The following is a 25743-nucleotide window of genomic DNA, read 5'->3' on the forward strand; positions in this document are numbered from 1 at the left end:
CGCATTTATTTAGCGGAGTGCGCACCTTTAACCCTTTCGTTTGGCGCTGATATACGGCCGAGCGAAATAAAGAAGTCGTAAGGCCCAGGGCTAAGAGGGACCAACCGGCCGAGAGCGCAGGACGCAGGGCCCTCCGAGACTCCGTACATTCGCATCTCTCAGATCAATTATTATTACCGGTCGTAAATAAATATCAATATATTCCCCGTGGATCTACTACCGCGCCTCTCTCTCTCTCTCTCTCTCTCTCTCTCTCTCTCTCTCTCTCTCTCTCTCTCTCTCTCTCTCTCTCTCTCTCTCTCTCTCTCTCTCTCTCTCTCTCTCTCTCTCTCTCTCTCTCTCTCTCTCTCCTCCCTACGACCCTCATCCTCTCGCTCGCCGTCGAGCACTAAAAATCCGTCCTCACCGCGGCCGTCTGCGGCCTCTTTGTGACGCATGCCGCTGCGAACTTGTCTCTGAGCTTGTCCGGCTTACAAGGCGCTTGTACGCTCGACTACGTTTTTCCTCGTCCTATCCCCTACCCCCTCGCCCCATCCCTATGCCGTCCTGATTCTCGCAGGGTGAGGATAGACCCGACCGTCGTGCTATCTCAGAAATTCTTTCGCCGCGCGGCGGAAGAGAGCCGCGCGCGACTCTTGTTCCGGATGACAAATCCAAGACGCGGCGGCGAGTGAATTCAAGCGAGAGGGGGACTAAATGGAGAGGTAGCGAGCACAATGTGTAGCGATATATCAGACTCTTCGGAAATACGAGTTATGCGTTATCATAAAATCCTCGAGAGATACGGATCTGACTACCGGCCGTGTCCGCTCGACACACGCGACAGGCCGCCACTTAAACGATTTCCCCGCGCGCGGTACCCTGCACGCTGTTCTCCTCAAGTTTAAATAAAGATACATCGGAGTGATAAACTTTACATTCTTCCCGTGTCGTTCTCTTCGGAGCTCGGAGAGCGCGCGTCTGATAATAAAGGGATACACGTGCGCTCTTGCTTAGACAAATCGGAAAACCAAATCGCCGATGAGCTGCGAGACGAACACCGCAGTGCAGTTCGACATCCGCGAAAAAGTTCGCCGGCGGGAAACGTCGGATTTGGACTGCGAGAGTCGCGACTCGATCATTTCCGGCGGTGGGGACAAATTGTCGTTGGCGGCGAACGAGATACACGTATTATTCTCGTCGTCCCCGCGAGGCGTCGCGAATGCGTGCTCCGCGAAAAAGTGGACCGAGACGAAGAGAGCAAGAAGGATAATCGCGTCCTCCCTCGGTTCCTTCGCTTCACGCTGAAGCGGAAGACTACCGTTTCGCGTGCGCGTCGGCGGTCGGCGGTCGGCGAAGGAGAGAAGGTATGATGATATTAACTTAACATGCACCCGCGCGCATTGTTATGATAATGTATTTAAATGTCAACCGCACGAACGGCCGGCGGGAGAACGCGCGCTAGATACGGGTACGGGTGCACGCGACCGCTTCCGTGGCATGCAGCGTCGTCGGCGGCGCGGCGGTGCGACCAGACCCGCCGCCGCCGCCGACGACGACGACGACGACGACGACGACGACGAAGTCGCCTACACGCGCACTGCCGTCGTCGCATAGCGCGGCTCGACTTGCGTCACTTCCGCGCTCGGATCACAGCAAATGATGCTGACCGACGCAGAGGAGCGAGTGCTTCGCCAACACGACGTTTCTTCCCACCGAGCTGGCGCTTGGAATTTTCAGGCGAGCGACGGCAGTTCGGGGCGGAAACGTCCCGAGCTTTGTGCTGAAACGGATTCGAGCGATCGATGTATGGTAAACTCGAGCGAAAGTAACGAGCATCCGCTGAGCGCGATCCGCTCGAGTTCCACATCGGCGTACTGATAGCGGCGCGTGAGACGCGAAACTGGTTCCGCGAGTTGGTTTATTAGGAATACATCGGGCGCATCACGCGCTCTCCACCGCGGGTGAGCTCGCGGGGACAGTGCCAGTAGGAAGAACGATTCGTGTTCCTCGGGGAATAAGCGAGTCGCCGTGGTGGTTTAGTAACAGCAATGAAGGATCGCGCGCGCGGATCGCCGGCGCGCTTATTTAAGGCGCGAGCGAACGCGTCGCGCGTGTAATGTCGGCGGAGTTACGGCGCGGCGGCGACGGCGACGGCGGGTGGACGTCCGAGATATCCGATACACATCGTCGGCTGCACGTGGAAATCACCGGGCAATTTCTTATCGCGCTCTTGACGAATGGTTACGCGGCCTCGCGCTGTATCGCATTAGGCCTGCCTGCGCAACCGATGCACCATAATCAGCCTCTGGCCTCGTGTAATCATTGAAAAATATTGAATGATACCTTCGTTCCGTTTATTCAACTTTCACTTCTTACGAGAGCTCTGCCAGCCGATAGTGTAACAAGGGTGAGATTTGATATTTCAACCCTCTGCGATCAAAGTGCAAGTCTACAGTCTACAGGCAATTTTGGAATTCCACTCTGCACTCTGGCGACTTAGTCGACAGCAGCGATAAAATTGTGCTGACTTTTACCTTTTGTTATCTTGATTCTGCGTCCGAGAACAGTTATTCTCGTATTCTTTCATTTGTACGTATAATATAACTCCACTCTAAATCATATACTATAACCAACTTGACAAACAGATTCTTTTCACTAAATTTGGACAGTATATTAGTGCACTGAGAGAAAAGTATATGATATTTGGAACTATAATGATATAGTAACTGAATTATAATCCGAAATATCATATTTATAGTAAGTATTATATATCGGTAATATCGGTAATAATTACGATATAGGCATAGTATAACCAACCATATAATATTTTTACTAAGAATTACAGTAAGTTAAACTAAAATTATTGTATGGATACGAATATAAAATGGTAGGTAAAGTAACTCTTTTATATATGGTAGTCAATATTACCAGAATATTTGCTAAATGATGACAGATGTAACTATATGAATATTAAATCTCACTGTATTTGTGAATGAGAACTTACCATATATGTGGTAAAAGCAACTAAACAATTATTTAAGACAATCATTGACTATATATTTGTGTTTATTCTACTATATTTTGCAGGTTTCCACGAACTATAAAAATATGGTTGACGCCAAAATGAGCTATAAAATATAGTGAGATCATAGTTAATTCAACTATATTTTTCTATCAGTGTGAGTAAAAATCGGTCGACTTGAGTTCATACGAATCTGCAGAGCGCAAACGGTCGACGCAACTGCCACGTCTTCCAGCCGAGACGCACAAATAGGTAGGCATTGTTTCTGCCGCTCGCGTCCCAGCTAATTAATAGAAGCGTCCGCGCGCTCAAACGACACGCTGCGGCTAAACGCAATCGGGGCATTCGTCGCACGAACACGCGCGACTGCCAAGCGGGCATAAAGAACGATCGACGCGCTTTACCGGACTAACAGCAAGAAAAGCGGCTCTGCGTCGCTCGCGGATTCTCTTTGCGAGCGAGTTGATGTATGTACCGGGTGGTATAGCTGCCGCAAACACAGGACCCTGCGAGTCTCCCCGTGCCTTTATAGCGCGCGAAGGATGCTTCTCGTAAACCGGCGATCGCAAATAAATAATACATCTCGCGCGCGCGCGCGGCTCTCGATCGTAACGAGAAATCGCTCCCTTTGAACTTTGCTCGTCACTCCGACATGTCCAACGCGGTACGCACAGAACGTCCCGAAACTATCGCACGATACTTTGATGGCGAGCGGTGCAACTAAATTAGACTCGAAAATCCGAAGTGAAGAAGTCGCGGTGGCACGATAGCTTCCGAGTTGTAAAACGACGCAAGGCGGACATGCGGGATCGGAATGTGGGTGGCGCCGATGTGTTTCCTCGTCTTCTTGTTTCGCGAATTCTGAGAGATGGCGAGTCGCGATTGGCGCGGCAACGACTTCGTGCTTACTTTCTATTACACCGATTGACAGAATCTTCGAGCGGTCGCCGGCATTGCGCGGCGGAGGATGGCAACGTGCCATGTGGAAGTTTATCTCGAATGTTGCGTACACACGAGACGCGGACGAAACGATCGTCGTGACCGATGTTATCTACCACTTTCGATTTAACCCTGGACACTCCGGAGTCTATTGGATTCTTCGGAGTGACGGAGAAGTTAATATCGCGTGTTTTATGACGTCGTGCAGGAAAATAAATGGGTGTCCCGAAAGTAATAAAAAAGAAAGACTTTCGATTAATTGAACGTATACTTGGCGAGAGTGGTCGTCGGTAATGACTTCGACGTTGGCGCACATGGCGCTTTGGTGAGTGTCATTTATGCGATGGTAAAAGCGCGGAAACCGAAGCGAGGCTCGTCGCTGTCGATTCGCTGACAAAAGACATTTCCTTCGAGTCGGCTACGGCTGCTTAATTAATTAATTATTTACGAGGGACCCATTCGTTTAGTCCGGCGCAAAGAGCGACATTTACGCACGTTTAGCTTTCTCTCGGCGCGACCCATGTTATTAACCAAATTACGATCACAGGCAATAATTCCCGGATGTCACGATAAGATTAAACGATCGCCCGTCCACCTGCGGGAAATCGTCAAAGTTCAATCGCGCCTTCGTTAATCAGCCACGTAATTACAAGCGAACGGGCGGCTGTCATATATGATACTGAAATAAAATCTATTACGCCCAATATATCGCGCGCGAAACAAGATGTACTATGCGTTGCATAAGGGAAAACGGTTCTACACCACGATGCCAGAGTTCGCGGCTGGGAATCATCATTATCTTTCATCTAGCGGCGGCACGTAATAAGAAATCCGCAGTTCCAATATCTATTACGCCGGCCGTAAATTTTGTAGGAACAGCGCTAAGCGGGGAATCGTATTTCCAGCCGATCGCACCTTCGGTTTCTTTCCCGTTGGTCCTATTTTTCCCGGCGACGTGTAATTTATACTTAATAGCGGACGGCCGGACCGCCGTCGCTATTTTTACCGCTCGGCGCTCATATTTCCGCCACGCCGTAATTCGGATTTCCTCCAGCCGCGAAAATCGGTTACCGGCGCGCGATCACAAGCCGCGATCGTGATACACCTTATCTCGTAATTAGAAAAAAGCGCGGGCTGCCGCCCGCGACCAATAATCTCGCCGCGTCTCGCCCGCGGCCGGGATTTATCGCCGCCGCCCGTGAAAATGGGAACTTCGCCGCCCGTGTCGCGGCGCGCATAATAACCACGTATGGCGGAATTTGCACATGAATTTTATACCGCCTGCGAAATACGGTCGGAAAGGAGTTACAGAAGAATTCGCGCAAATAGACAAAGTTTAAAAGCGAACTCGCGGCCCGACGACAATGTGGGATCTGCGAGGAAGAGAAAAATATGGGAAAACTTGAGACGGCGAGTACAAGTTTCAACCTCCTGTCCTTGCATGGAGTTAAAATTTAAATTTCCGCGAGTTCCGGCGCAGCGCGCTTCTGTTCGGTGTATCTCTCTCCTCTTCTCTCTTTTTCTCTGCCAAACCGTCCGTTATACACAGCACGTCAGAGAGAGAAAATCATATCGATTTTATTTTCGCGAATTTTCACATCGTCGCTTCATCGAATTATCATTATCGTCGTATCGCCCGACATTAGACAAGAAGTGAGTGTCGAGTGATTCATCATCAGTTTTGACTTGGTCGGCCCGACGAACTGGCGAACTGGCGGCGCGAAATTATTCGCGTCGTTCGCTGTCGCGCGTACGCCCCCCGTCTCTCTGTTCCTCGTACGCAATCTCACGCGCGCGTTCGTATACAAGGCATCGGCGTGTCTCTCGTCGGCGAGGGCCGAGGACCCGACAGAGCGACAGGCGGTCGCGCGTCGTGCCGAAAATACGCGTCGCAGATCCGCGTGGACTCTAATTTCGTCGGGCGCCGTAGACACCACGCGGTCCACGGGTCTATTTCCTACCGGCCGCGTCGCGCTCGGCTCCTACGAGCACGCGGGATTTCTTGGCCAGGAACGGCGCGTCGGGATCGGTGGGAGACGCCGAGAGAGAGAGAGAGAGAGAGAGAGAGAGAGAAATGCCACGGACGTAACGGACTAGTAAATCCGAGTCGTCTGGGAGTTTCTCGGCGCTAGATTCTCCGCTCGGCACGATCTCGATGGAGAAGGAGCGAGAGAGCACGCTCGCACTCGCGCTCGTTCGGCTTGAGAAAGAGAGCAGGAGGGACGGAGGAAGGAAGAGAGGCGAGGAGGCCTCTATAGATTCGTGGCAAAGGCTAGAGCTAATTGCTCGCTCGTGCAAGGCTTGACAATGCGTCCGCGTGTCGCCGCCGCGCCGCCGCCGTCGCCGCCGCCGTCGCGCTGTCGTGCTCGTCGTAGGCTCGTTTTAATTTTCTAAACGCGGACGAGAAGCGAAGGAGCGAGAAAGAGAGAGAGAGAGAGAGAGAGAGGAGAGGTCGGGAAAAGAGAAAGGACGGGGAAGAGGGAAAACCACGCTGCCGCGTGGTAGACCACATGGAATGCAAAATAGAGCCGCAAATCCGCCGGCATCAAAGGCGAAGGAGAACAGACCGTCTCGGCATTTCTTGAGCTTGCGGGGCCGCGCGCGCGCGCGCACATGCGCGCAGGATCGCTTTTTGCCGCTGTAGACGCTAAACCGAAGATCCGCCGCAGTCTAATTAATTGCGTAACGCCCCGAGAATCGAACGGTCGACGCCTGAGGGCAGGGCGCAACGAAGGGAAAGGTGAGGCGCGCTTTTGATATCGCGAATTAAGCATAACCACCGCGCATTGTGGTCGCAAAATTGTACCGTAACGCGTGAAAATGATGCGCCGTAACATTAGCGCGTGAATCGGCTCGGCGGATTCGTGCAAATTGATACACTACTGAGTGCGAACACGTGTAGAAGGTGCGTCGGAATGCGGCACGGCGCGACTTGCGGATGTTACGTTACGTGCGATGTCTCTCTCTCTCTCTCTCTCTCTCTCTCTCTCTCTCTCTCTCTCTTTCTTTTTCTCGGCCGCGCACCGCCGTTACGTGGGCGAACGCACATTGTTGCGCGCCGACAATTAACGCCGCTCGCGTATTCGATACGCGCGATCTTTCGCCAATTAAAGCCGTTGCCGAGCAGCGCCGAGTCGTTAAGGAGCTTATGGATTGCCCCGTGGACTAGGTCGCGCAGAAAAATCGCCCCACGACGCGAGCCATCCCCTTCGCGGCCATCGAGCAAATTATCGAGTCTAATTAGAGGGACCGGTGCCCGTGCCAAAGTTATTGCGCGTGTTCGCTGGACGTCTACCAGTTAGTCACGCCTCTCGATCATCGAGTGAATTTATCAAGGCCCGGCAGGAAGACGGAGGAACGCGAAAAAGGAAGAGCCGGCCCGGAACATATCGCGAGTCCGCGCGCGTTCTACGGAGTCTTACCGTAGGCGGCTACGCGCGGTGGTGGTGGCGACGACGGTGGTGTCTTTGGAGAGAAATTAGCACCGAAAATAGAGTGTAATGCGACGCGACGATTATGAGCTTACTTAGCGACGATGCTTTCACGCATTGTACACCGCGACGGGTGACGAATGTTTGAGTTGCGTTTGCGGAAAATAGCATCGCACGGCCCGACGTGGATGTATTCATAACCGACTTATTTCGCGTTGTTATATTTCGAGCTATTCAAGATGCTTCAAAACTGTAGGAAATGTAAATTTGTAGGTGTGGATGTTCATGTGATGGTATGGCGTATGATTAGTGTGATTGAGAGATCTGATAATATCAAGATCACGTACGAAGCGTATTAAAAAAAGCGATAGTCATGCACACGGGGAGTTCTCTCTCTCTCTCTCTCTCTCTCTCTCTCTCTCTCTGTCTTTCTTCCTCTCTCTTTCTCATTCGCAATAAGTTTACTCGACGCAATTTGTCTCCTCAGTTTAAGTCCCTCGATTTAAGCGAATTTCTTCAGCTCGTGGCGCGCAGTTAAAAGATGAACGCGCAGGAAGATGTCATTTGTTAACGTCCGGACGGAGCGGAGAGACGATCTCGACCGGCGCGTCTCGGGAACAAATGCCATGCTCAAGTGGTCGAGTATATCTCCGGGGTCCAGGACGAGCCAAGACAATTTCTTCAACAACGAGCGACGGGAGGAGGAGGTTCCTTAGCGCCTTCGGGCACTCATTGTCGGTTCTTAAGAAGCCCACGAGTGCCGAAGGTTGACCTCACCGACCCCTGGCGTCTAGCTCGAGGATGCTCGTCCCTTAATTTGATTCAACTCGTATAACCCGAATGCATGCGCTCGCTCGACGTGTACGATGAACTTTCAGAAAGTAATCTACTTTGACTACTTCAAGAGTTTGCCCGTGAAAATGGCACGTCACGATCGCACGTATATTCTTCCCGAAATAATTAGCGACAAAGATTGCGCGTCTGTATATCATGTCTGTGTGTCATGTTGAAATTTTATTAGAAAAAAATATTTTTAAAAGTTTGCGATACGCTATACGTTAGTTTTCTTCCTAGTGTAAAGTTGCTTTTTGTTTACGGTAAAAACTTATCGCGACTGAATCCTAGATGAGCTCAAATGCATTTTACAGAGGAGAAGGAGAAAGAGAGAGTGCACTCAAGGCATAGTTTCTTAATGGAAGTGTGGTCTCGTAACAGCTGGGGGATGAATAGAAACGCGATCGTAATTAATGCACATACGACCTGATTATTATGTTGGATGCATCAGAGCGGGTTAATGGATCCTTATATCATCTCTTAGACAGAGTATAGGATGCTAGCGTGACCTACTATATACCGTTACGCTGTGTTATAGCACATAACTACGTGTCTACGAGTCTTTCGAAAATATTAACTACGGAAAAGATTCTCAGCGTCAATGTTTCATGTTTGATTTTAGCTAAACGATGGTTTACATATTTTTGTAAAAATAATAGAGAGAGAGAGAGAGAGAGAGAGAGAGAGAGAGAGAGAGAAAAGGAGGGAGAAAGAGAAAGAACGTACACAATCGGTCGCGAGAATTTAAGAGTCTTCACCTCTTTTTTCTTTCATGTCGAGAAACCAGAACACGACCAGACCTTTGATGGTCCGATAAAAAAATTCAGTTGCGACGTTTAAATTGCGCTTTAAAGTTGGCCTTCGTGCCGCGCCGTTGTACGTCTCCGTTCTGTCGGGAATCACGACAGTGTTTTATTCTTCTTCTCGCTGGATCTGTGCCAATACGCCAATAAAATTGCTCCTTTCTACGAGCCGACAACGTCTTTTCCTCTGTGGCTTCCGTACGACGATCTCAATCTCGAAAGTCCACTTTTATCGCCAGTCCAGAAAGCGATGCACTTCGGGGACTCGCTTTAACCTTATACCGAGGTACTTTCATGCCTCGCGACAGAATTATTAGAATCGTATCGTAAATCTGGCCGCAGGAAGCGTACGTTTATCCTTGCAGCTGGCGGAATTATCCGGGCCGACTCGATGTATACGGAAAGGACATTAAGGCACGCATAAAGCGCGTTATTCGCTCCTCGAGTCGCGATATGTTCCGCGATGAATTCCTCCCGAGTCTCTCGTTTCCGGTGCGTTCTTACGGATAGCGGAAAAATTGACAAATCGCGCTGCGTGTGCAGATTAATTCGATTAAAAAAGAGAAAAAGAAACGAAATAAAGAGACACCCGGCGCAAACCTCCCGTATACGACTCAGACGCTAGTCCATTGAAGCGCTCCGCACAATCGACGTTAATTTATGAACGCCAGGAGTCCGCAAGGCTCGGATGGCATCGTAGTGGCAATTGTAATAACGCGGCATACCGACGAGCCTTATCACCGTACGATGTATCGGCACAATCGATCAACACGGATCTCGCTGTCAGATAAATCACCGATGAACTTTGCGCGAGCGATTCACGGTGGCGGCGGCGGCGGCGGCGGCCGCGATATTCTTCGTTCTATCGTTTTCGCGGTCCGTATACGACGCGCGACTTTATATGACGGAGTTTCCACACAAGTCTTATATATCACGTCGCGGCCTCGGACAACACATCGTGTATCGCGGCCGCGCGCCGTCTCATATCCAATATCTTATCGAATATTATTTACAGGCGCGTGTACAGGTCGAGACTCGGGGGAATTTAATCTGCCGGCGTTATTTCCGCATGGTCCTCGGTGGAAGCGCGGCGCCGGAACGCCGGATATAAATTAGACGAACTCCGCAGCCGGTTGACTCCGCCCTTTCCGCATCCGAGTGCCAAGTTAGTCGAATTTTCCGCGATTCTTCCACCGGGGAATTTGAACTCGGTCCCTCGGCGCTATTTGCCGTCTACCGTCTACGAGATTTACTATAGCGCGCGGCCGCATAAAGCCGCCGCCGCCGCCGCCGCCGCCGTCGCCACCGCCCCAATCTCGAACATTACGTCCGTGGAAATCGAAAGGCGGATCCGAATCGGTCCGCACAGAGTCGGCTAATCACTCGTTCCTTGTTGATGCAAAGAGTTTCGCGGACTGTATAACGCATTGGCCGCTTCTTCCGCTCGTTAGCGTCATTATATGCCTACATAGCCTGTCTTTCTCTCCCTTCATTTCTCTTTCTCTATTAATTGTTTCCCGCGTTATTATGCACCTTTATGCTTTATACTTGCGAGACTCTTGCGTCAGATTTCAATAAAAGATATTACCGTTCCTATCGTTATGCGCCTATTCTCTTTCCTACTCGTGAAAAATTACCATTATCATTATTATTAATTGCATGCAGTTACATGCCGCGTAACGAATGGCTTCACGCCGCCTCATTTGCATCCAACTTATCGGACCGCTTCGCTTCATAGGCGAGATACCAGCCACAAGTGCCGTTCTATAAATTATTATTACGGACCGTGCGGACGAGCCGCTGGCGAGGAGGAAGAATGTTGGATACGACGTTTACGGTACTTCAAAGTAGAACGTTAGATTAATCCAATTATCTGAGTTTACGGAAAGGGATGTATCTTCAGCGAGTTTAGTAATGTCGTTCGAGTGCTCGACCCTGACATCGATTATACGGGAACGAGCTCCGGGTTAGCGCTGCAGCGCGGAATACAATCCTAGTTGCGGCGCTATTAGGCACGCGCAGTTAGCATTGCATGTAATGACACACCTCTTGCAACGGAGGATGCCGTTCGTCTCGTCTAGTTGCCCAAAGGTCGATCGTGCTCGCGCCGGGGCTATTCCTTTGGCAATTGTACTAATGTATGCGAAGCGCTCGCTCGCCCGAACGCCGAGAGTCTCCTCGTCGCCGCGGCTCTTCAACGCCCGATCCCCGAGCCGCAGACGGCGGGACATTTTTATCTAGATCGCAATTTCGCCCCGGTGATATTCTCGATAATCGGCACATAGCCGCGCGCGCGCGCGCGCGCGCGTTCGCACCGCGATACCTTTTGTTCCTTCCCCCGTGATCTTTGAGCGGCTCGCAGATTCAGCAGTTTGCGAAAACTATTATCGCGCCGCGCGATGGGATCGCGCAAATAACTCCAATTATCTCAGCCGTAGAAACGTACGTGAGAATCTACTTAGCGATATCTGAAATAGCTGGCTTACCTCCCGCGAACACGGCGACTCGCCGATACCGAGCGGCAACAAGGTACAGCCGTACGAAGATAGTCTGTGCTTTTTAAAATGCGCCATGCGAACCGCCGAGAGGCCACGGCGATGCCATTGTTGGCCGCATGAAACGCGTCGGCACGAAACGTTATTTACCGCGATTATGAAATGCGTACCTCTTGCCATTGGCGTCCCCTCGCATCGTTAGTGGTTTAGTCCTCCCTATTCTTCTCAACAAAGTACAAGATGTCCGGGTTAACCTTCCAGAAATGACCATTCTCCGATTTCGATAAGCGCAAGACTAAAGTACCCTCGTGCGAACGTTTACTGAAATTACAAAGGGCACATCGCGATATATGTAATCCTACATTCGCGGGGGACTTTTCAGGGATCGAATCAGCAACACGCGTTCAATTTCAAAAGTCTAAACGTATTTCTCGGCTATACTCGGCTATAATCGGTGAATTTCTCTCATGAATGTATTTTCGGTAGAACGGCTTTTAAAGTTTCATAGATACGCATTTGGTCGACACTTCGCTAAAATTCGCTCTTATAGTGTAACAAACGAAAGATTACATTTTCGATATTTCATTTCATCTCGTTCTCTAATTTACTAGAATCAAAACTGATTTTTCGCTTTGCTCGTAGATTCATTCTCATTCATTCGTTCCAAAGGAAAGGAAATTGATGTGTGAACGTATTGAAAAATTAATAAAAAACTAATGCGTAATTTATTGAGAGACGATCGCTTTCTCATCGGAAACGGGCAGTTTCAACTTTTGAATGCAGTTTGCCATACGTCACTACGATTTTCCGACACGATTCTACACGAAGATATAGAATTCGTCAAGCAGGCATCGCGGCATCCGCTTCAATGTTGTACCGCATTTTCTGACCCGAACGGTACGCCGTTCCCGAATATTCTGTCTTCAGACGGCCGTAGTTTTATGAAAAATAGGCAAACGCTGTTTTCCTTAGAGCAGGCGTTTATGCTGATCATCTATGCTTTTATCATGACGCGCGTTTACACGTATAATTACAACGCGCGATACCGCGATATATCGTATACACAGATGCCAGGGAGATATATATATATATATATATATATATATATATGTATAGATATCGAATTATAGAGTCGCAAATTTTCATCATTACATCAAACATGAAGCGTGAAATTCCGCGCGCATTTCTCCTAAATAACACGTGCGTCATCTGGCACGCTATTACGCAGCGTCGAGTGCCGCGCGAGAAATTCACTCTCGACCGACGTACAGCCGTGAATGTTCGATTAAGAATTGATCGAGCCCGAGTTATTACCTGACTGTAATCCGATGCTGAACGAATACTGAATGCTGGTATCGAGGCCGAAAATCCAGCACCTAGTAATGGCCTGACGCAAGACCGATCGTAAAACCCTATATGGGGAACGACGAGAAGAAAGGAGGAGGGAGAAAAAGAGAGAGAGAGAGAGAGAGAGAACGAAAGAGACAGTAGACAGAAAGAGACGCGACGAAGGCGAAACAGGCGCGAACGAGTTCTCGCGATCGCATACCGCCAACGAGATATTTGGCGAGGGGGGAAAGGGGCCGGCGGCGAGCCGACGGGACTTCACTCTTCAACGCGACAAGCCGAAGAAAACGACCGCATTACTTAATGGCGAGCAGAGGCAGCCGTTTATCTCGTCGCAAAAACTCACCGAAGTCGGCTAACTAGACGCGCGTCCTTCGTTCTTTTCCTCCCGCGAGGACGAGCCGAGAGTATCCCGCCGCTTCCCGACACAGCTCGACGCACCATGATAATTACGTCACTTCCGAGCCAACATGTCGCGCATCCGTTTCGCGCGGCGAGCGCCGCCACTGGTACTCCCGCGAAGCTCCGGGTGCAAGTGGTGCATACCGATATCGCCCGTGCGATTCTCCGTAACGGCAGCTGTGCTGCGTTTCTATAACTCGTTATTGGAGTTAACGACACTTTCGTTATCGTTGCGCAGCTTTTGTATACCGTAGAAAAGCTGCGCAACAATAACGAAACTGTCGTTAACTCCAATAACGAGTTACAGAATCGCAGCACTGGAACGTTAAACGACGACAACGACGAAGACGACGACGACGACGAGACACATATCGCCGCGACGGTTTTGCGCCAGTTCGGGAGAGAGCCGCCACACACCTGCCGCAGTCGCGATGAATCTTAAGCAGCTGGACCGAGTGCTCTCCGGCGACGCGGTAATAAATGTAAGAGAATTACCTGATTACGTCGCCCGGGGAACCGTGGACGGAGTCGAAGAAAAGACCGAAAAAGATGGCCGACTTTGGTAGCGCTCGCCCGGAGATCTCGAGAGAGAGAGAGAGAGAGAGAGAGAGAGAGAGAGAGAGAGAGAGAGAGAGAGAGAGAGAGAGAGAGAGAGAGAGAGAGAGAGAGAGAGAGAGAGAGAGAGAGAGAGAGAGAGAGAGAGAGAGAGCAGAGCGATCGATCGCTTCGGGAGGCATCCGACATTTTTATGCGGGATAGCTGCGCGCCTCAAGAGAAAGATTTACGTAGAGAAAGGCTGAGATATACGCCGTTTATGCTGACGCAGCTCGTGCGCGTGCTACGTGCACACTCGCGAGGTATGTTACTTTGCGGTTTGTACAAACTCTTCTAGATTTTCAAACGGGACGCTGTCTTAACGCTCGACACTTGTCTGCAGCTGATCGAATCGACAAAGTTTATATCTTGCTTGAACGATGTTTAAGCAGTACGCGCGCGCGCGCGCATTGCTGAATTTCTTAACCTACTTATATTCCTATTGTCACATAACCTATTATCGCATTAACTACTCTTCGCTGCGCGGAATTCGCCTCGGCCCGAGCGCTCGAGCGCGCGCGAACCGCGTTCCTGAGAAATTCCGAGCCTAACATCGAGGCGCGATACTTATTATCGTGTATCGCAAAACAAAACCGTCTCCGTGTCCTTTTTAAGTAGATTACGCTGTCGGGAAGCGACGGGGCGATACACCACGAGCAACGTCGGGACGGGTTTCTCTCGCGGACGGATATATCCGCGAGGCTAGAGAGAACGATCGAGGATAGTAGACGGCGCGTGTGCGATAAGTTTTCGACCTGACGATCGGCCGGTTATCTTAACGGCGCGAATATACAACGAGGCGTCCTTCGCCTCGACTCGCTCTCCTCTTCGCGCCAGGGTTAAACGACCTTTACGCGCGCTCGGCCCCACGGCGTTCTATAAATCGGCCGGCTTTACGATCGAGCGATATTCAATAATAACAATAACGGCATTACTATCATTATGACTATTTTATTAGATTCAGCTGCGACGTGTTTACGGCTGTCATTAACTCGCGCGCTCGCCGTTCAAAGAGTATGTGTCTATTTCTTTTTCCATTTCTCTCTCTCTCTCTCCCTCTCTCTCTCTCTCCCCCCCCTCTTTTCCCGTCTCTCTTTCAGCATTTCTCGCGGAGACAATTCCGATCAGCGAGCTTTGCGGGTGCTACGGAAAACTCGTTCGTTTCCTACGAACGTCGCGTAACGACGACGACGTCGATATCCCCGTGAGATACGCGCGTGTGTCAATCGTCGAATTTGTCGTCGGCTGCTTCCCGAAGCTGTCACTGCGCTTTGAAATTGAGACACACTTCGCTACGAACTGGGCTTTTCACTGATGACGCAAGAATATGCCGAATACAAGGTTCGCAGAATAGATCCGCGAGCGTTTTTCGACTCGTCGTGAGTTATCGCAGGTGCGGGGAATACAATTACAAGCATATCTGCGCGACGTGGCATATCGAGCTGAAGAAACGACAACCCGTCGCGTCTGCGAGCGTCCGCCGCGTCGTGGGCGTCGTGCTTTCCGCTAAAAGCACCGTGTCGTATTTTCGACCACGATTGGTGACGCGAACGCGACTTAACTCTTTTACTGCCGCAGCTTGATATCGTCATCGTCTCTCTCGATATGCGACACGTCCACAACGATCTTTTTTCGCGGACGCCTTCTGAATCGAGAAGGCGTCGATAGTGGAACTTGTCGAACGCGGTGTATAGACACGCATAGTATCTTTTTTTTATTTCAATCGAACGGGCATGTTTGCTTGATGCTTGTATATGGAAGACGTTATGGACGTCCTTTCTTTGCCGTCGTATTCGTATCCTCTAAACGCCTTGGCGCGAAATCTTTAAGCGGCAAGAATCGGAATAAAAGTCACTATAATATCGTTACTCTCGTTTCGTCCACATGCAACGTCGCAGCGGTCAAAAAGGAACGATTTTCCTCTTCGTCACGATTAGCTTTCTTACGTCCAGCGTTTAGAAGCGAAAGGCACTTTTGCTCGAGCCCCGACGCGTGTATTCGTCAGAGAATCCGCCAATTTTCCGTATTAAACAACTCCGTAAGACTGTCGGTATTCCGATGTAATGAAACGATCATCGGGATGTACTCCCATGTGTGCGTATGCATACATGTATACATAAAGGTAGGAGTGCGCGCGGAGCTCCAACTCAGAGAGAGGGAGAGAGAGAGAGAGAGAGGGAGAGAGAGAGAGAGAGAGGGAGAGAGGTGCCGCCGCGGAACGTATCTCGATAGTATGCAGATGCGAGATGCGGGCAGTTAGTTTTCGCGAGTTGACAAGCGCCCGATTTAATAGTGTCCGCTTTCGCGCATTCGCGTGAAAGTACCGGCGTGCACCTGCTGAATGCATGTACGCGTAGTACACGTATATGCAGCGACGCGGAGCCGCCGCAACGGCGATGGAGCGCGCAAACCGCGGAGTCGTACATCGAATAGATCTGCTATCTGAGGGAAACGAATCGACCGGTCGATGCATCATTTGTCGCGGTACGCGCGCACGCTAAAGTTGCGGCTCAATTATCGGGCGCGCGCGCGCGCATGTGCGCGTCGTACATTAGCATCGGGCGATTTTAAGAAATTGACGTATGTACGCGCGCGGTACGAACCGGCGCGGCGCGCTCTCAACCGGTTTCGCGACGGTCCGATTAATTTCGGACGGAGTAACAAGACACCAATTGGCAACGCGAACTTTTATATCCCATTTTATTCGAGTATGCTCTTATGCAAAATCAGTCTTAATAGCAATGATCCGGGCTGCAAACCGAGCCCCCGAGCCCGCTACACTCGTCGAACCGACGCGCTAATGACGGCGCGCTTGGCTACGGGTTTAATAACGTAACTCTCACACGCGAGTTATCTATATGATAATAAAATAATTTGTATTCTCCCTTCGTGCGCTCTCTCCCGCGTCTCGTGCGCGCGTTACGAAATTTCGCGTAAAATGCACACACATGTAAAAATGCATACGCAGCATTCAGCCCGTTGCTGAATTTTACAGCGTCGCGGCGACATATGCGCGCGTTTTCACTCGAATACCCCCGCGTGGAGAATCCCGCGCGATGTTTACAAAACCCCGCGGTATATGCACTACCGAGGTACGTTGTTGCGCGTAATTTATGGGCGCGGCGTATATTTTCGTTCCTTTCCTCTTTTCCCGACGTCATAATACTCTATCTTATGCTACATTTACACTTGTCTAAAACAGTACTCTTACAACGGCGCGCGGCGCGAGGCGCGCGGCGCGCACGCTCAGGGCTGAAATTTGCATTTCGAAATAATGGCTATTATTATCCGCCGTGTAAAATTGTCCGGGCGCGTAATGCACGGTAACGCGTCCTGTGTGCATCTGGCCGTGGCGGATCGCTGTAGGAAAATTCGCGCTAGATAGTCGGCCATTATCGATTTACTATCAGCTGGCACCGCGAATCCTGGCCCGACCGATGTATCATTTGTCGTCGTCCCGCGTGCTGAATTCGTGGCTGACTGATCGCGCGCACACGTACATGTGCGGTATGTGCGCGCCGGCAGTCTTGCACCTGCGCTTGCACTCGCAAACTCGTGTGGGCGCGAACGCGATAGCCCGTAGTGCCGTAGTTAAGGCCAATGTTGAACACGGCAGAAATAGAAGTCGCCGCGAGAGACGACGGACGCGTCCGTCCGTCTGCGGGTAGATCGCGCGATCTCGATCCATCGCGAGAGATCCGCGCACCGTCATTTGCGAGCCCGTTTGTCAGTTGCGAGCGACATTTCGTCGCTCATTTCCGCTTAAGCCGCCGAAAAAGACGGACAGACAAAACGGGAGGGAGAAAGATCCGTCCGAGAAAAAAGAGCGGTCTGCGTCCCTCCGCATCGCGCGATTATTAATTTCTCACTCACGGTGTGCGTGCGCGATACGCGCACCGTTTTAATATGCGAACACTCACACTCGTTTTATCGGGGGAAACAAAAATTTTATTTCCGCGTAATTGCCAGGCCATTATCTCGCGCACGCAAGAAAGCATAATTTGTTTCACCAGCGGTTAGCGCTGTAATACAACTTCTGCGGGAGTCAGATTACATGGCAGGAGTCACGCCACGATGCGAAACGTACGCCCGGTCTGATTTATTATTTATTAAGTCGGAATCATCCCGCGTACGCATCATTTGTCACGTCGCGCGCTCGCGAGAGAAGGACTGGAGTTTCTGTTATCGCGCGTACGCGCATGCGGCCGGTATCTAAACGTACGCGCGCGAGACTCGAGAGCGGCCGCCGCCGCCGCCGCCGCCGCCGCCACGCCGCGCCGGCAGGAAGAGCGTGGCTTTCTACGCGGGAAATGACAAATGATAGGGCTCTCCCTCGCCCGGGTAATCACTGTTCGTGTTTCGTACATTCGAGTGTACCGTAGAGCGCGACCGTTAAAATCCGTCTATGCAGCTCTAACGACCGACACACGTTCGCTCGCGTCTCTCCTTCCGCGGCGGAGCGCGCTTTTGCCGGGTTTATCGCTCGCGAACATACGCTCGTCGCGATTAATAAGCCGCGACAGGAATATCGCGGTACAATAATCGTCGGCGGCGCAAAAACCGCCGCCGGGCTTGTAATTGCGCTTATCAATTCTTCATATATTATCGACGCGCTATTTACAGCTCGCGGGGCTAAACGCAGCGCGGCGCACACAATCATACATCTCTCTCTCTCTCTCTCTCTCTCTCTCTCTCTCTCTCTCTCTCTCTCTCTCTCTCTCTCTCCCTCCCTCTCTCTCTCTCTCTCTCTCTCTCTCTATACGGCTGATATCTAGAGAGAACGAATCGTCCAACTGATACGTATATCGGCACGACGATACATCATTTGTCAGTTCGCCACTAAATTCATACCTCAATTATCGGCGTGCGTGTGCGAGAAGGAACGAGCGCGCGCGGACGCGCTTACGCGTGTATGTGCGTACATACGCACGTTCGGACGCATACGTTTACGCGAGCGCGAGCCGAGAGACGAGCTCGGGCGAGCGGAAAGCTGGCGAAGAGGTATTTAACGGTAACGTTAGAACTAATAGTCTGGCGAGAGAGCGCGGATGTTTGTCTAGGATTTGAATAATCAACAGACGCATCACAAGCCAGGTATGCAGGTTGCAGCGCATTCGTCGCGCGTTATGTTTACGCATGCTTTCCGCGCGCAGCCTTGCGCTTACGACGCGAGCGCAAAAAGCCCGGGTGGGGAAATATAGGCGAACTACCACGACGTTCGTCGTCGTCGTCGTCGAGATAGTGGTGCGTGCGCCACGTTACGACTGTAAATCATCCGAAATCGCCGCGTATTATTTATTATAAACGACCGGTATGTTCGCACTGGCATTACACATTGTGCGTGTGTGCGTGCGTGCGCGCGTCGTGTCATTATCGCGTCCGGATTATTCGTCGATAATTCAACGTGCGGTCGACTCGTCTCTTAGCATAATTATTGCGTTTCGCGTGAAAGTGACAAGCCGAGTTAGCGATCGCGCGTATGCGCCGGCCGTTAATAAATTGCCGCATCGTCATTTACGCGCGAAATTACGCGGCCGGGGCTGCGGAGGACGGGCGAGCAAGGAGTCGTACATTCACTATGGCTGATATCTGGTGAAAACGAATCGGCCGGCCGATACATCATTTGTCGCGCTGAGAGTTAACTTGTGACTCAATTATCGGACCGCGCGCACGTGTGTGCGTGTGTGCGCGGGAGCTTACGGCGTGCCTCGGTGCGTACGGAGTACGCACCCGCACGTGCGCGTGCGTGCGTGTGACGGCCGCGAGGTATGCGGCTATCACGACCGGGCGATGATAGCGAGAAAAACGCGCAATGACAGATTTACGGAAATTGTGCCTTGCTGCGTCAAACTTTCCGCGATCCCCGCAATTATTTCAGATTCCGCGGCGGTTACGCGCATTTGCATATCGAGCGTGTGTGTGTTGCATATCGCCGCGCATTCATTAAGTGGCACCGTCGCCCCACCAACTCGATCGTCTTCTCCCTGTCGCACAGTATCCCTTAGATTTGAGCAAGCGCCTCCCATATTCCACAGTCTAATTCATCAAGGAGTCTATCTCTAACATATCGGAATTTTATTTAGAATATTTATACAGTACATGAATCTTTTAGCACGAATTGTATCCATCGTTCTAATTTCGCTATTTTAGGGTATTTAACATGTATTGAGGTAAACCGCAAATGCAGCAACTTTTATGCTCTACGACGAAAAAGAATCCCTCAATTTCTGGATGACAACGACAAACGCGTGATTCTTTGAGGCATTCTTTGAGAGCAAATTCTCTACCGCGCCTACCGCGCGTGATATCCGGCGGAAACGAATCGCCCAAACGATACATCATTTGTCGCGTTGGCCGCAAAATTTGTGACTCAATTATCGGGTGAGCGCGTGTGCGTGCGTGCGTGCGTGCGTGCGTGCGTGCGTGCGCGACTTGCCGCAGGGAGGAGCCGAAGGAAGGTGAGGTGGCGATAAAAGAGAGTGAGAGGCGCCTTCATACGCTAACCAGTCGGTTAGTTAACGCCTCGGATTCGCCGGCAATATTCCCGTGGCGCCCTGCCGCGAGCCGAACGGTTATGGTGCCTTCGCCGACGAAGGTGCCCGTAATTACCCTAACGCGTCGGAGTCCGTTCGTGTTAATCGTCTCTTTCAGGCTCGATCGAAAATCTGCCCTCGTACCTCGCGATTCCGCGCTCTCTACGGTCCCGAGCGGGTGCGAGACCACGTCCGAGGGCTTTGCTCGATAAAACGTGCGAGAGCATGCGATTTTTTAGCTGATAGGTAACGTAACTTTCGTTGGCTCGTTGTTAGAATCGATATCCCCCGCGCGATCGCGCTAGCCGAAGAATGCGTGCGATGTCTCTCATTTTACTCACGCTCGTCGCCGTGAGTGAGAAAGCGATAATGCGGAGAAAGATGACGAGAGAGGGAAAGAGAGCAGCGACTATATAGATATTGATATAAAAGGGACTATATTTACACTTACAACAATATTACCGGGTTTATGGCACGGTAAATGCACGCAGCGCGTCCTCGTTCATGATTGAACGAACGCGTAATCACGTCCGAAGCTGTTATTACGGCTTCGCCGAAGGTGATCGGTTATCTTACGAGCGTGTTAATTCTCTCGATGTTAATCATCTTTTTAACGCGATCGCGAGGGAGAGAGAGAGAGAGAGATTTCCTCGTATCCTCCCGTAATTGTCTGCGAATTTCCTCTTCTCCGCTCCTCTATCTTCCGTTTTATCTAACGTCGGCCATAACGAGCAAAAATATCTCATCGAGGGACTTTTCATTAATGCGAAAGCGGATTGTGTAAATAAAATTAATAACCTTCGCAATAAGAACAATTATCGCGCGTTCGGTCCCAATAATCGGCAAATTAAAAGAAAACGCGGTTATCATTCCACCGCGGCCTTTATTCGGACTATTTTCAACTCCCAAGCGCGCGGCTTGATCCGTACTTAACCCCATCGCGAAGCGGCCCTCGACGTTATATCGCCTTCACCGATGATGATCCGTAATTATCCTACGCGCGCGTTAACTCCATCGATGTTAATCACCCTTGCCAGACCGATCGAGCCATATTACGTGCACTTTTTTTCCAGTCTAGCGCGCATCTTTCCTACCCGGCCATATCGCCAGACGGATGATAGACAAATAAGTAGATGGGTTTATTTATACCTCTCCTTTCTCCTTTTCTCTCCTCACAACTTCCCCGATGATATCGTAGAGAGAGACGACGCGATAACATAAATGAAATTAATCATTATCGTACGAATCATTAGATTGATACGTATTGCGTGGAGATAGATGTGCGTGTAAATAGACGTGATTGATTCTGACTTTATTAGTAACAATATGTATCGGTATACGTGAAATGGATGATCGAGAAGTTAGCACGTTAGCCGTCCTTAAGAATATTTAAAGAGCTGCGGTGGGAGCGCAGATCTATCTGCGGTTTGTGTAGCCGGAACTGCCGAAGCTCGCCGCTCACGCATCCGCGGCGCATACCTATTTCGCACCTCGTACGCCACGGTGGGAACTCCGTACGACCATGTTGGCTACTTCCGAGAGGTAGTTATTGAGTGTGCGAGCGAGATGGGAAAGATCCTCGATAATCATCGCGAGTATCGTTACCCGGAAAATCCTTTGACCTGCGGCGTCCGAGAGTAGCCCCGGCGCGAATTCAACGAGGATACGTTCGACGAGGCTCCGTTGAAATGGAGAAATAATGTTTCTTTGAGGCTTTATTTGCTTCCGCTGATACGTGCGCGGATTGATCGGCGCGATTCAACGCGTACACGGCAAAATGATCCGCCGGATTTTTCGAGCAAATCGCGATATATTGAAAAGCAATTTCCTGCACACCGTTAGCTCCATCTCGTTCCCGTAATCGTAGCGATTATCGGACGCTACTTATCGCAATCGTGCGAAACGTTGAGAAAAGAGTTTCGGAGAAGTAATGATACGTTGGACATTTGACGCCACGTATACCTGCTCGATTAGCAAAGGTAGCGGCGCACACACACACACACACACACACAGGTATGAGTGCGGGATAGAGACGCAGGACAGATCGATCGTATCGAGCGGGAATACGGGATATGGATCGACGCTATGCGTCGCGATGCAATTCCACGGTGGATATCCGCGGGGACCGTCCGAAAATTTCGATCCCGTGGGAGCCTGCGGCGGAGAAAGACAGGGAAAGCAAGGTCGCACGGTGCATATGCATATGCGCGTGCACGCCGCGCTGCTCTTATTTACATACATATTACACACGACACGTCGAAATCGCGTTAAGAACCGATGCGGGCGTTCCGTTCTCGCGCGCGCGCGCACCCGCAAATGTTAATGACGACGGTAGCCTTGGCCGTCCCCTACCACATTCTCCGATCCTGTACCGTTTTGCTGTATCCGCCGGTTTAACAGGCAGGTAAGAAGCAAGAATTGCGAGGTAATGGGGCGCGGAGAGGAGGCCAGTTAGGAACGGAGGAAGATGGACGGCGAGAGGGAACGAAGCGCGCGCGGGCGAAGAGAGCGAGAGCTCGCGCGCGCGGCGCTTGCGGGCACGGGAGCCGCTTTTTCTGGACTTAGCACATTTTTCAATGCCCGTCGACAGCTATTCCGACCTTCTCTCTTTCTCTCTCTCTCTCTCTCTCTCTCTCTCTCTCTCTCTCTCTCTCTCTCTTTCTTGCTCGCTCGCCTCCTACCTCCTCTCTTTCTCTATACCCGCCTCTATATCCGTTTCTTCGGATCTTCGCGCGTCTCACTTCCACCACGACGCGCGTTCGCCACCTTCTGTCGCCGCGCTGTTCTACGCGACGACAATTCCTACCGCCAGCAAGCTATCGCGAAGGACGACGACATCGGCGCGTTTTCGCGCTCGTCGGCGCTTCAGAAAACCGTGAGATCGAGAGAGAGAGAGAGAGAGAGAGAGAGTTCGTCTGGCTGATGGCGTGTGATCCGCCGCCGCCGCCGCGTCGGCGAATTTACGAAGCAGAACGGACGCCTCCTGCGCCGCGGCGTCAGGTGGTACGATATCTCGCGCGGGATGTTTACGGAACACTTCGGAATTTTGCGCAATTGTGTCCATCCACTAATTAGTCAAAGATCTATCACCTACATGTCGTAGGGACATGATGACGTTTCGCGATTTCATAATTCGTCCGTTGCGTTTCATGGCGGTGTATGTCAAATAATATCAAATAAATCGGATAATGATGAGTTTACGGTAAACGTGACTTCTTGCCGAATATTACTCATCGTGACGACCGCAGCAGAGAGATGCGCACGGTGAAGTGCGCAGGTTTTATCATCGCGCGTTTTTTCGGGCTCTCTCGGAGAGTACTTTTCGCATAGCCAAGTAGCTCGGAACATCCGTATGCAGTAAAAACGCGTCTATCGACTTAATTAAATCTAAACTGCGTAAACTTCTAACCCTCCCCGGTCTCTCTCTCTCCCCCCCCCCTCTCTCTCTCTCTCTCTCTCTCTCTTTCTCTCTGCCATGCCCAGTCTACCACGGGGTGATAAATGTCGGAGTGCTTTTCCTCTCTCTCCAACTCGGGGTAGTTTGCGCTGAAGGTGACAAAGGAGACTTTTACTGCGGACGCGAGCGCACGCAAAAAGCGGTGCCGCCGTGTACTCGCCTCTGGGGACGCTCGTTACACGCGTACGAACGCCCCGGTAACAATGTGCGGGCACTCGCTTTCTTGAATTCGTCGGCGCCGTTTTTCTTCAGCATCGAGCTACGACTTCCGACGATTCGCTCCCGTCCTCCTTCCCTCGTCCTTCCCATCCGAGGAATCGCGCGCGCCCGATATCGCTAGCGCCGTACCGAGCGTGCGACGTCACCCGCCTCTCACGCCGCGGAGAAGCTTCTCGCGATCTCCTCTCTCTTTCTTTCTCCCTCTAGTCTGGATGCGTCCTCAAAGAAAAATGCCATCGGCGCGGAATGAGATTCCCGCGGCGAGGCAGAAGGACGCGGTGGAAGAAGAGCGATCGACGGCGGACGGGAATGGAAAAAGATCGGGTCACCTTTGATACTCTGCTTCTCTCTCTCTCTCTCTCTCTCTCTCTCTCTCTCTCTCTCTATCTTTCCCTCTCGCATCCCGAGACGTATCCCTCATGATTGCTAAACGAACGGCGCGGCTAAGTAATGCCACGACACGGCGGAGAAGAGACGCAGCGGTTCATGGTGCTAATGAAAATGTATCGAGGTAGGAAGTCACGGGCCAACTGACCCTTTAAGAAGGGTTCACTCGCCATCGATTCTTCCATCAAGTGCGATCTCCTCGAAGGTGCGATTCTGCCTCTCCTTCGCTTTACCTTTCGTCCTTGGACTCCTCCTCTTCTTCTTCTTCTTCTTCTTCTTCTTCTTCTTCTTCTTCTTCTTCTTCTTCTTCTTCTTCTTCTTCTTCCATGTCTCTCTCCCTGTTCCCTCCTCCTCCAGTTCTTCTTCTTCCCCCCTCTCCTCCCTGATCCGACCTCTCGTCTTCTCGTCTCTGGTATTACAGAGGCTTCAGATATATCCTGGGCCCGAAGGTGGTTCGCTCGCTCTCTCGGTGCGCTCGACGAGCGACCGTGCCGAGGCAAAGCAGCCATGGCCACCGCGCTATCTACCATCTGGCATAAATCAACTCAATGCTCGACTCTTAGAAGCTTCACCCTCCCTTAAGCCCATATTGCTTGCCTTCCTTTGCCTTCCTATTCTTTTTCCTCCCGCCGACGTGTTCGAGGGGAGGCTGCTATCCGGCCGATCTGCCGATTATTAATTCAACTTGCCTTTCTACCCCGCGTATACGCCGGACACCCCGGCGTGGGGATCCTTCTCGCGATCTACCACGACCCGTCTCGCGCGTACGTCGACTCTCACGATTCTGCGGCGGCGGCGACGGCGCCGCGCAATTTCGGAACTCGTGCACGTTACCGGCAGCTACGTTGCGACGATATGCGACTGCTGATCCGTCTGTTGTTCGCACCGCGGATAAGAAACCGGGAGAGCCGACGGATTCGACTCTCATCGAGAGATAGGCCACGGTGAGAAGAAGCAAAACAGCAGGGAGGGAGAGAGGGAGGGAGGGAGAGGGCCCGCGGGAGAAGAGGAGCGGAGAATGAGAGAGTCACGGTGTTTGCTCGCGCGCGCGCTGGCGGGTTCGTTGCTGTATACTTTGTGCTCCCCGAGATACCTCGATAGCGCGAGGCACACCGAGGTACACCTTTTCCTCTCCATCTTCTCTCAGGTTCCTCACTACCCGGTTGCAAAGATCCTACGGGAGAGATCAGGACAACGGGCGTAACAAAGGATTCAGCCGGTATACACTTCGGCTGATGGACGAAGGGGAGAGGAGTGGCGAGAGTAGCGGGTGGGAAGAGAGAGAGGGGGGGGAGGGA

The sequence above is a fragment of the Harpegnathos saltator genome, unplaced genomic scaffold (genome assembly GCF_003227715.2).
Source record: "Harpegnathos saltator strain DR-91 unplaced genomic scaffold, Hsal_v8.6 scaffold96, whole genome shotgun sequence".
Classification (NCBI taxonomy): domain Eukaryota; kingdom Metazoa; phylum Arthropoda; class Insecta; order Hymenoptera; family Formicidae; genus Harpegnathos; species Harpegnathos saltator.